This window comes from Rousettus aegyptiacus, unplaced genomic scaffold (assembly GCF_014176215.1).
Source record: "Rousettus aegyptiacus isolate mRouAeg1 unplaced genomic scaffold, mRouAeg1.p scaffold_m13_p_13, whole genome shotgun sequence".
Lineage (NCBI taxonomy): Eukaryota > Metazoa > Chordata > Mammalia > Chiroptera > Pteropodidae > Rousettus > Rousettus aegyptiacus.
In genome coordinates this window covers 75,570,623-75,583,053 of record NW_023416288.1, presented here as the reverse complement: position 1 = coordinate 75,583,053, position 12,431 = coordinate 75,570,623, and the positions used below count along the sequence as shown (strand labels likewise).

At 42.7% G+C, this 12,431-nt stretch overlaps 1 long non-coding RNA gene across 1 annotated transcript in view; it reads right to left on the bottom strand.

Moving 5' to 3' along the window:
* The window catches only part of LOC107507068, a 28,397-nt gene extending 20,465 nt beyond the window's left edge, over positions 1–7,932 (bottom strand). The window contains exon 1 of the long non-coding RNA XR_001596067.2: positions 6,215–7,932. This is a non-coding gene — a long non-coding RNA (uncharacterized LOC107507068). The remainder of the gene's footprint in view (positions 1–6,214) is intronic.
* Between the last annotated feature and the right edge of the window lie 4,499 nt (positions 7,933–12,431).

The window sequence follows — 12,431 nt, the reverse complement described above, 5'->3', positions numbered from 1 at the left end:
TTTAACTTGTGTATAAAAAGGTGCCGCCACCACTCTGGGTGCCTACCCTCCCCTTGCTGGATAACACTGCTACCCTGTGAGGTGGGCTTTGCCCTTGCTGGAATAAAGAGCTATGTCGCAGTTGCCTATGGCCACTCACAGTTTCTTCCAGCTGCCCGAGTCTTGTACCCCTTACTACAGAACCGCTAATCTGCAGCAATACACATGCAAAATAAAGTAATATTTAATGCATTTTATATACACCTATCATAATTGTGCTATGACTCAGATATCCTAGTGAGTACCCAGGCTTCAAGAAATCTTTGCTGGAGGCTCTATAATCTCATTTTTTCTTGAGGTCGGAGAAGCAGCCCTTTCTCTTCTAGGCACAAAGCCTAGCTCTCTGCAGTTGGCCACTGGTCGCTAGGTGCCAGGACCCAGGATCTGAACTTTATTTGCCTCTTCTGCTGGAGCAGGAGTGGAGGGGCCCTAAAGACTGCTCCATGCATACCTCTTACTGTATGAGACAGACAAAATATCCACCAGCACACAGATTTTACTGGCAGCGAGCTCTCACAGTGTCTTTCTCTCAGTAACTTTTAGACTCGTCCACTGTGGCTGAGCAAATATCCACTTCTCCATCAGCAGATTAATGAACCAAGTGTGGCCCCAAGTCTCCTGGGTGGGTGCACAGGCTTCTCTAGCTGATTAAATTCTCAAAGCTCCACTTCTCTAGCCCCCGGAAGAAAAACATGGTGGTGCTTGGCTTCAAGCAAGCACTGCAGGGCACAGGTGCCCTCAATGGGCAGACTGGCTGACATATTTCTAGACTCAAACTCAGCTCTAATTTGTTTCTCTGATTGCAATTTCAATTGATCGCTTCACGCGTAGCCTTAATTTTCTCTCCCTAGCTGGAGGGGGTGGGTGGCATTTTCCTGTACTTGAAAGGACCTTCTAGTGCTGGAAGGTCACACCCCGTGGTAGGACCCCTAGGTCTCTTCTCTCCTGCCAGGGATGAGGGCAGCGCTCTCATTCAAGAAAGCCACACTGCATAGTCTCCCAAACTGGAGATGCATTTCTCTTCCCCTCCCTTATCACCTTTGTCTTCAAACACATGGTCATCACCATCTTATCCTACACTCCCTCTCAGTGCCATTTTCCCTGGGAAAATCTACTGCCTTAGATTCAGGCTTTCTTGGAAGCCACTCCTTTAACCTTTTGAGTTTTCCAATGTTATTGTGTACATTCATTTTTGTATTTGATGCCTAAATTTGCCAATTTGAAAAATGCTAATTTTGTTATTTTAGTTATCACTATAAATTAAAGGTCTTACAAGGTTTTTCTCTCAGTAACTTTCAAGGTCTTGCAGATAGCTAGAAATGTCAATGCAGTCACTGCTGCTTAAGGCTGAGGCAACTGAAAAAAAGGAGGGGGGCACTTTTAAAAGATAAAGGCTGATTTTATAAGCTGTACACTACTCCCACCTTTCCCCAGCCTCTATAAAACTATTAACAGCAAATGAATTACTTCTTTGCTTACATTCTAACTGCCATTAGATATCAAGAGTAAACTAATACAAAATTAGTTTTTTTTTTCTTTCTGCCGAAGAAGAATGTTTCTTAAAACTTCAGACTATTACTATTAAAAACTTTTCTGAGTAAAAAACAAGGGTTCTATATTATATCAAAATAATCTGTGTTTTAAATCTACAATTGAATACATTAAATTAAACCAATGTCTTATGAGTCTCTGGTCCAAAACATGAACCAGAAACTATATTCCTATAACTGAAAAATAGATAAATCTATATAACTGAATTCCTTGAATATTCAAGATCTCTCTTAGTATCTTTCTCTTGGTCCTTCTTAGGGCCTTCATTCTGTCTCTCTCACTGTCCCTATCTCTCTATTGTCTCTGTCCCTTGAGTCTCTCTTAGGCTCTCTCTGCCTCTAAGAGGAGACACACACTCTTTGGAGTGCTGCCTCTTCTTTGGCAAACTTTCCTTTTGACTTTAACTTTAGAATACCTTTGAATTCTTTCTTATACTTCACCAAGAACCCTCTTCTCTCAGTGTAGGGCTCAAGTTCCCCACCTACTCAGGGAATTTATCCTGTCCTACATCCCTATTACTTTACAGACGCTTTGCTCCCTCCCCATTTGGTCTCACCATCTACTATTTCAACTGGCTTTTCTATGCTGGAGATCCACGCTTTACAATAGGAAATCAATCACCTATACTATCCAAGAGTCCTCTTGGCTGTATTCTGGCACATTGGACTCAATTTGACTCTGAAGAAGCAGAGGCTTATTTCCTTTTACAACACTGTGCAGCCACAATGTAGACTCCCTGATGGAGATATCTAGTCACTTAATGGAAGTGTTAATTACATCACCATAGTCCAATTAGGTCTCTATTGCAAACGGCTGGGTAAACAGTCAGAGATACTTGACGTTCAAGCCTTTTTCCTACTCTGAGAAAATGATTCCATCTTACAGAAATACAGTCTAACTAGCCTTACTTTACACTAATAAGTTTACCTCTTCCTCTTCTGAATCTTCCTTGGCCAAACCATTGGTTTCTTCCACTCCCCCATACCCAGGAAAACACCATCTAAGACTTCCTCTATGCCTCCACAGAAGGTTTACCCTCTAGTAGAGGCTCAGAGAATTTGGACCCCAACTTGTCCACAAACCTGTTCACTTATAGAGCTCTAACAAGTAAAAGAATACTTAGGGAGCTATTCTGACAATCCCAATGGGCATATTAATACCTTTCAATATAATATGCTTGTTTATAACTTAACCTAGAAGGACACCATGATTATTCTGGGACTGACCTTATTGGACCAGGCGTTAGAGCCCCAGTCTCATGAAGGGAAAGGAAAGATGAAAGCTAGGCACCCGAGATACTAGCAGCCTTAAAGGCCAATTTCAGTTCACATCCACAGTGGTCTTGCTCCCAATGGAGAATTACTCATTGAACTGCAGCATCTGCCACCAACCAGGGCACTGGGCCAAAAAGTGCCCCAACAAGGACAAGTGTCCCAAATCTGCTTGCTACAAATAGCAGTTGAGTCACTGGGCTGCCCTCTGCCCCAAGGATCGAAAGACCCTTGGGTCATAGCCAGCCACAGTCGAGGGTACTTGTGGGTGTGGGAGGTAGGACAGTTACTTCCCTTTTGAATACTGAGCCATCTGCTCTGTCTACTTCCTTCTCTGGACCCTTATACTCTTGAAACTGCACCATTTTGGGAGTCACTGGTAAGCCAATTTCTCAATATTTTACTCTACCTTTATATTACCTATAGGATAAATGTCCATTTATATCTAAATACCCAAGCCCTTTCTGTGCCAGGACAGTTTTCACTTTTTTAGCCAAGCCTTAGTTCATGATCTACAAGATTTACAACTTGGGGAGGGACCCATTTTACAGTAAATAGATAATCTCCTCTCCGTTCTTCTACCACACTGACTCTATAACTCTAGGCTCTTATGTTAGGTCACTTAGCCACTTTATTAATCAAGGTGTACAAGAATAATTCTCCAGCCTCTCAGTTACAGCCAATTTGGAAAGGACTTTACCCTGTTCTTTTATCTTCCCCAACCACAGTGTAGGTCCCTGAAATTTCCAGTTAGATCTAACACTCTTGAGTCAAACTTTATCATGAGACTCTAGAGGCCCCTGCAGCAAATGCTACTTATACCTGTGAACAATAGAAGACCTGAGGTTCCTCTTCAATAAAAGAAAAACCAGGGTAAGTTTTGTATTGCAGGGGCAACTACAGACAGTGTTCAGTTGGCCTTAGGAAAGAGTTATTAAAGAATCCGCCAAGGCCATCAGGGAGACAGCCTTTGCTCTGACCCAAATCCAGAAACGACTGGTTTTCTTAGCAGGCATAGTACTTCAAAATTGAAGAGCCTTGGATCTTCTGACAGCAGGACAAGGGAGAACATGTGCTTACCTCAAAGAAAAATACTGTTTCTATGTCAACTGATTAGGACAAGTTTCCACATCTATCCAAAATATCCTTAAATCCATAGACCAGATAGAACACCTTAGCGTAGGCACCCTTACTGGAAATTGGCAATCATAGTTACAATCCATTCTCCTGTCGTTTGTTGTTCCCTTAATCTTACTTTTTATTCTTCTTCTAGGACTACCACTTATAAATCGCCTTGTTCAATTTGTTTCTTCCAGGGTCCAGGCAATTTATCTACATATTGTCCTTCAAGAAAACTATCACTTGAGTCAATCAACAGATCCTATAACATACTGTATTCTCCTAGATTGGCACTGACAATCTCTGCCCCAAGTCAACAGAGAGCAAGTGTAAGGGACCCAATCCTCCACCTGCACCCCTTCTCAGCCTGAAGTAGCTAGAGTGGTCACCACCCAAAACCCCAAAGATTTCAGTCCCTAATACTTGAGGAGGAAAATGTTAGGTAGGTAGACATGAGCAATAGGGGAACAAAGGAACAAAGGCCTAGTCCAGAGACCACCCAAAGAACAACCTATTTGTAGTTAAACAATCGCTCCTGCATCCTGAGAGGCAGAGGACTGGAAGGCCATAAACCAATAGCTGGTTTAGTCCAGCCACAGAAGCTTGCACAGAAAGTACTACCCTAACCTGCTCATAACATCAGCCTCATTATACTATCATTATAATACCGTGTTTATACCTAGAAGTTCATGAATCTAATTATAACAGACTAAATTCTAGGTAAGTACATGAGCAGTAGGGAAAGTGTTATATAGCAGCCAAGTGTCAATCAAAATGACCTCATGTGCCAATCACATAGGAAAGCCTTGTAACCACCCATTGTGGCCCTAATGTAATACAGACCTTTCCATTTCTGTGCTGTTAAAGCTTTCTTTGCTGAAAACCCACTCTCCTTTGGAGTGTACTCTATCTTTTATTTTTTCACCTCCCAAATTCCACAGGACTGTAGCCTGCCTTAGCATGGCCCATCTCCTTCTAAAATGTACTTTTAATAAATCTTACTTCTTCTAAATCTCGCTGACATATAATTCTTTATGAAGTCAGCAGGGAAGAACTAAGGACTCCTCCCCCACTCTACCCTGCCCCATGCTGCTGGAGTGATGCTAGATTTCACATCACCCAGAGGTAACAATATGGCTACTCACCTCAACATAATTTAACTCATCTGTTTTAAAGCTGAAGTAAATTCTCTGTCCCTTGTTTTATTCTTGGCTGATTAGCTCCCTCTTGAATAACCGTACAATATATGTGTCCTCTGGCTATAGCTTCTTTCTTAAACTATATAGCATAGCACCTAAGTATGTCCTTTCCCCATGTCCTTTTTTCATGTTGCTTTAGCTCTTTTTGCTCTCTAACAAAAGAAAAATACTTGTGTAGTTCACCAATTTTCAGTCATTTTATTGCCTTTTGTACTTGAAACTGGTTATCTGAAGAACTGTGTGACTCACCTGCAATAACTCTCATTTTATAAGGAAGTCAGTATTTTCCTTTGTCCAAAAGCAAAGCAGATTCTTTTCAGGAAAAAGCAGAAATAAAGAACACTCTTCTGAAAGATGAGCACTCATGACCAAGTAGGTTAATGATTCTCCATTGTACTGTTTTTAAAGTAGGATAAATTTTTTTTATGATAAAAATTTTAAAGGTAGGTGAATGGGCTAGTTAGGTTCCTTCCAACCTTATAATTCTGTGATAATTTACAGCAATAATCAGATAAGTTAAATTGAAGAGGAATTTTCCACTCAAATGATTAACCGTGTAATCACCTCTTTGTTCTACTAATGTAAAAATGCTTGCTGCATAGGCTGATGGGCAGGGTGACCTCAAGATCAACTGAAGACTTACTCTTCCCTTTGCTTGTTCTGTCTAGATAACAGATGTATTGCCTTTGCTTGGTAAGCCCTATAAAAGTAAGGTTACCCTGGAACTCAAGGCCCAGATCTTAGAGTGCTAACTCTTCTGGGACCACCGGCATAATAAACATGAGTTTTCCAATTCTCTGAGTGGTGCTTGTTTTCTTGCCAGTCTGATTTTTCTGCAACATTTCTGGAGGCCCCAGCAAAATTACAACCACACCAGCCAGACTAGTGATTCAGCTAGGCTGGGCTGGAGGGGCTCCGAAACGAACGAGGAGGCATGCCACCTGATTGTATTCTGGGTTCTATTTTGGACCAGTGCTCAGACTCTCCAGATGGCCGAGCCCTGACCAGACTCAAAGGAGGGACAAACCAACTCACCAGGAATGGTCGCAGGATAAGGTAAGGCCCTGGGGCTCAGCACCTCAGTCAGGTCCCCTCTTTGGATGGAAGAAGAGCTTGATCACCTCCTAAAGTCTTCAGTTAGAAGGGTCTTCACAATGAGGGAAGAAATCGGGGTCTTCCTAGCAGGGGAAGACAAAGGTCAGGGCCTTCCAAAAGGGAGGAGGCAATGATTTAACCTCTGGTATATGAATGCATGAGTGAATGAGTGTCCTGGCTTATTTGACTTAGTCAGGTACCAATTTGTGTCTCCATGGCTGGGCACCCAAAAGTCCCGTAAAGGCTGTGGAGTCTAAGTGGACCCATCTGCGATTCTGTAATGCAAGACATACGGTCCAGGATGGCAAAGGACTAGAGTCCGATCATAAGTCACAAAGCTGAGTCTGCTATGGCCAAGCATCACCTAAGCTACTTCAAGATACAGCCATTACAAGCACCTGAGTGATTTCCTCTTTGGAGGAGGCACCCACACTTTATCTTTGCATCACTGACACAAGGTGGGATACACAGGGAGGGTGGACAATTGGTTACTGAGTTGGTTTAAAGCATTGTTTATCTCCAAATGGCCCTTTTGACATAGGAGCCCTCTGTCAAATTATTTTCTTGAAATTTTTAAAGTCTATTTTCCCCTTCTATTAGGAAGCTTCCTAAGGCAATATGGGTGGATATTCCTTTAAGCCAACTGTTTTAAATTGTATGTTGAAAAATTGTAAGAAAGATTTCCCTCCTGAGTCTCTTATCTGCCCAAGCAAGCTGGTTCACCTGCCTCAATCTCAAAGAGGCCTTCTGCCTCCAGTTATCATTGGCTGGCCAGCCTTTGTTTGTCTTTGAGTGGTAAGACCCATACCCCAGGAGAAAGACACAACTGAATTGGACTCAACTGCTACAGGGCTTCAAGAACTCACCTACCCTGTTTGGCGAAGTGCTGGCTGCAGATCTGGCTTCTTTCCCCAGAGAGACTTTGAATTGCACTGTACTCCAGTAAGTAGATGACCTGTTGCTGGTTAGCCCCACCTAAGAAGACCACTAAAAAGGTAACTAGAGCCTTGTTGGCCCTACTCTATACCATGGGATACAAGGTATCATGGAGGAAGGCTCAAATCTGCAAACAGGAGGTCAAATCCTTGGGTTAATCATTTCAGAAGGACATCGAACACTTGGGCACGAAAGAAAACTGGCTCTCTGTTCAATACCTTGGCCAAACACTAAGAAAGAGGTCCGTGAATTCCTAGGAGCTGCTGGATTCTGCCAGATCTGGATACCAGGTTTCTCTGAAATTGTCAAGCCACTGTACAAGGCCACAGCTGGGTCTGGTAAAGATCCCTTGGAATGGGTTTCCAAACAAGAACAGGCCTTCAGAGAAAGGAGACTTTTGACCAGTACTCCAGCATTAGGACTACCAGATGTGACACTGGACTTTAACCTCTGCGTACATGAGAAGAATGCCTTACTGCATTAATGAATAATCAGGAACACAAGTGGCTGACCAACACCAGGATAACTCATTTTCAGGGACTGCTTTGCAAAAATCCACATATTTACCTTGAGGCTGTGTGGATGTTGAACCCTGCTAATTTTCTACCTACCGAGGATGGCCCTCACAATCATGATTGTGAAGAGGTCATGGACGAAGTCTACTCAAGCAGGCTAGACCTGATTGGTGTTCCTCTTTGGAATCCAGAACTGGTATTATTCACTGACCTGAGCAGCTTTATCCATGAAGGATAATGCAAAACCAGCTACACAATAATGACTACAGATGAGGTAATCAGAGCTGAAGCTCTGCCACAGGGCTGGTTGGTACAGTGGGCAAAGCCATGGGCACTCATCCAGGCACTACAGCAGGCTGAAGGGAAACAGGCCAATATCTCTATACCTACTCAAGGTATGTCTTTACTATTTTGCATGTACATGCAACCATTTATTAAAAGAGGGGTCTACTGATGGCAGGAGAAAAAGAAATCAAGAACAAAGAAGAAATCCTTCAACCGTTAGAGGCAGTCTGAAAGCCTTCTCAGGTGACAGTCATTCACTGCAAGGACCATCAGAGAGGAACCAATCTTGTCAGTAGGGGAAACCAACTGAAAGACCAAGTAGCTAAGGAGGCTGCCAACTAACCAAGTGCCACAATGGATTCTGAGCCAGTCTCCAAGTTTCTTTTAGCACCAGAATTGCCTCTGTCCCTGAAACACACCAAAGAAGAAGAACAATGAGCCTTAAGTGAAGGGGGAATCAAGAGAAAGGAGGGCTGGAGGGAGCTTCCAGATCAGTGCTAGATGTGTAACATGCATATTAAATAACACTGGCCAAAGGCCAAAATCCAATCCAGGGGTGCAAACAATTGGGACTACGCCATTTGAAGACCTAGAAGTGGATTTTACTGAGGTTAAGCCCTGCCGGTGCCACTGATACTTGCTTGTGTTAGTTTGCACATACTCCAGATGGGCTGAAGCTTTCCTTACATCAACTGAACAAGAAGTAGCGAGAGCCTTGTTGAGGGACATTTTTCCAAATAATATGGGCTGTTCCACTTAAGAAACCTGTATGATTCTTGTAGAAATGCAACATGGCCCACAGATCTTGTAGAAATGCAACATGAAATCTACAAAAATTCAGGTTACTGTCAGGAGAGACCAAATGATTGCTTAAGTGTCTTTCCTTGAGAATACTACTCTGAAACTTCCCAAGAAGAATGCCTACTGTTACCAGCATATCTCAGCTTTCTTTCCGTGGTCTTTAATCCCATCCCAACAGTTTCTCCAAGAGTGTCTGATATAAAATCATCTAATTTATAACCAAGCTGTCATCTCCTAGGAAGAAGACTCAGTTCACAACACCAAGACTGTCCTCAATTTAAAACATTTACAATAGAAATTTAGGCCAATGGCACCACTTTGTGTCATCCTAACAGTCCAGTCCATTCAGTACAAACTGGTCCTATATCACCAATTTTCCTTTTTGCGTGAAGTGTTCCCCCCAAGCATTGTTCCTATTTCCAAAAAGTATAGTGGAGACCTTGGCCCACAGAATGTAGCCTAACTATTCTGAACAAAACCTTATGTGTAGGACTTGGCAAATGGTAACAAGACCATCTTGGTAGGAAAAAAAAGTTAATAGAAGTACATGGCTTATGACTCAGTCATGTGCCGGGATCAGGGGAAGTAGAGTGGATGTTTGAAAACACACAGAACGATGGTCTCATTTTCAAGGTAAACTCAAATGGAAAGCGTTTCTCACACACTCAAGCGTGGTTCATTCAAAGAAGTAGAGTGAAAACCTACTCCCACAGCAACAGGACTAGTTATCTGGTAGACACTTTATTTCCGTGGGGTCTTCTTTGAACTCCACGTGAATATTGTGAGGTCTTCACGTGATCAGCCTGTGATACCCTAGTGATTGCTGCATGATTTCCAGGTGACTCGCACCTTATAACTCTTCTCCAGTCCACAACCAAATGTTTTCAAAACACGCCTCATAAACTATTCATTTTCAATATTTCATCATCGATGCATTGGCCATTAAGCAAATACCTCTAGATAGTATTGACATAAGGTCCGCATCTAAGAATAGTGTGGAGAGATGCACCTGAACCCATTAAGAGTTATGCTCACAATGCCTGAGCACTTATATGCTACAATACAGCAAAATCGCAGCTACTGTTTCCACTGCTGTAAAGTAGTTTTCTCAAGCAGACTCAGCCTCCAAATTTCAACGTGGTTCATGTGCGCCATCCACTCCCATAGCATTTAAACAGGTTGCCTGACCACAGACAAAATCTCAGACCAATTATCTAATAACAATTATCTGGTAGGCTACATTGCTGTCCTCAAGCAAGTCTTCTCATGCAGACATGACTTTTCGATTGATGGGCAGTGAGTTGGCTATCTCGGCCATGCTGTTACACACAGACTCGTTTCCTCAATGTTTATGTGACTTTCACCAAGGAGTATAGAATGGTAACTCAAATGTGAGAGCCACCTCATCACCCTAATGCCACATGATCTCCTTGTTATGCTTTAAGGCCGGTCTCTTGATTGTCACATGTTTCTTGCAGGTCAGACAGGTGAATGCCACAAGATTCTCTAGTTCTTGCTGTGAGATTTTCAGGTGACTTCCACCTCATTTTCCTCTGCTAGCCTAAACCATGGGTTTTCACAATACTTAGAAGGAACTACTTCAATGAAAATATCACAGCTTTCTTTCCATGGTCCTTAAGTCAGTCCCTCTTAGAATTTGTAGTCTGAGGTTTGGTATAGAGGAATTCTGAGGCAGCTGTTCTTTCCACTATAAAGCTATATTCTCACACTGACTCAACATTTTTCATTCAATAGAGCAAAGCAGTGGCTGCTGTTTCTACTGCTATCAACACTTCCTCACAGCACACTCAACCTCCAATTTTTAACACGACCAATATGTGACCACCGCCTCCACTGCTATAAAGCAGGTTTCCTGACAACAGAAAAACCTGAGGCAAATGAATGATCATTGCCTGCATATACCATTGACCTCAAGTAGGTTTTATAATGTGGACACAGCATTCGATTAGAGGTCAGTTAGAAGGCTGTCTTGGCCACCTTGTGTTATACATTGACTAATGTTTTCTCAGTGTTTATGTGAATTTTATGAAGTGATATGCACTTGATATATCAAAGGGAGCACTACGTAATCCCCATCTGTCACATGATCTCCCTGTTTTACATACAGGCCAGTCTCTTGTTGGGCCCGTGATTCCCTAGGGCTGGACACTGGATCCTGTCGTGACTCCCACGGGTCATGCTCCCAAGGTTAACACTGTCTAATTTTGAAAAGACTAGGCTAAAGACCTACTCACACTACCAACAACTGAGATCATGTGACAGAAACTAATTTTTAGTTCATTGCCCACAGATCAAAGCTGTCAACTTTTATGAAAAGAAAAAGAGACCTCCTTTCATGGTAACATTACTGTTCTATATTCAAATGATATAGACTGGAGGACTGAACCTATGACACAAAACCAGTCTTTCCCTGACAATAATACAATGGAGACCTGGTGTAAATCCACTAAATCTCTCCTCGCCGAATTTTTGTAGATTGGAGACCTTAATTTGTTAAGACCAGCCTTTCTTCTGGTAAGAATACCTTTCTTGAAGAACTAGAACTTTGGCTCCAGGCCTGGACTTTTTGTTAGGAGCGAGAGTGGTGACTTTGCCTTGCAATTAAAATCTCTTCACCTATTCCATGAGTTAGAGTAGAGACCTCGTCCCACAGCATTTCTTCTGTCTTTTCATAACAGAGACTGAAGTGGTAGCCTGGAACCATGGTTTTAAGATGGTCCTCCCTGAATGAATGTCAAGTGGTGTCCTAGGCCCATAGAAACAAGCCTTTCTTTATGTAAGGGAAATCAGAAAGGAGACTTAGGCCTATGACGCCAAGTGTGGATACTCCTCATAGGAACTAGTATGCAGTGCTAGGCTCTCAAGCTCAAGAGCATCTAATTTATAATAGAATAGACAAAACAACTACTCACATTAAACCTAAGGTAGCCCCAGTGTACAGAAACTCAGGTGGAGTGTATGGCCGACAAACAAAGCTGTCTTCTCTGAACATAATGAACAATGGAGGCCTTCATTCATACCAGCAACACTGTCTTCCCTGGAAAGGATGTGGAGTGGTGACACAGGCCTAAGGCACAAAGCCTGTCTTTTCCTATCAATAAGTACAAGGGAGACTTGTACCCATGGCAATAAACCTGTCCTCTCTGAAAACCTTACCCCAAAGGGAAGCCTGTCCTCAAGTAAGAGAATCATAACTCAAGACCTATGACTTTGTCCCCTGCCTGGATTTCTAATCTGGAACCAGAGTGCTGACCTTGATTTGCAGTTCCAATTCCTTCCTTTATTTCTAGGAGGTTGAACTGAGAAGTGGGCCCACAAAATTTTTCTTATATTTCCCTAACAGGGAATGAAGGGGTGGCCTGGGCCCAAGATTCCAAATCTGTCCTCTCTGAGCAAATGTTGTCTTCTGTCCTAGGCCCACAGCAACAAGCCTTTTTTATTGAAGAGAAACCTGAAAGGAGGCTGTGGAAATTAGCACCCAGTCTGGACTTCTTCAAAGGAATTAGTTGGAAGCCCCAGGACCACAAGGTCAAGACCATCCAATAGGTAACGAAATTCAGACTGAAGACCTAGGCCCAGAACACCCAGCCTAGCCCCTT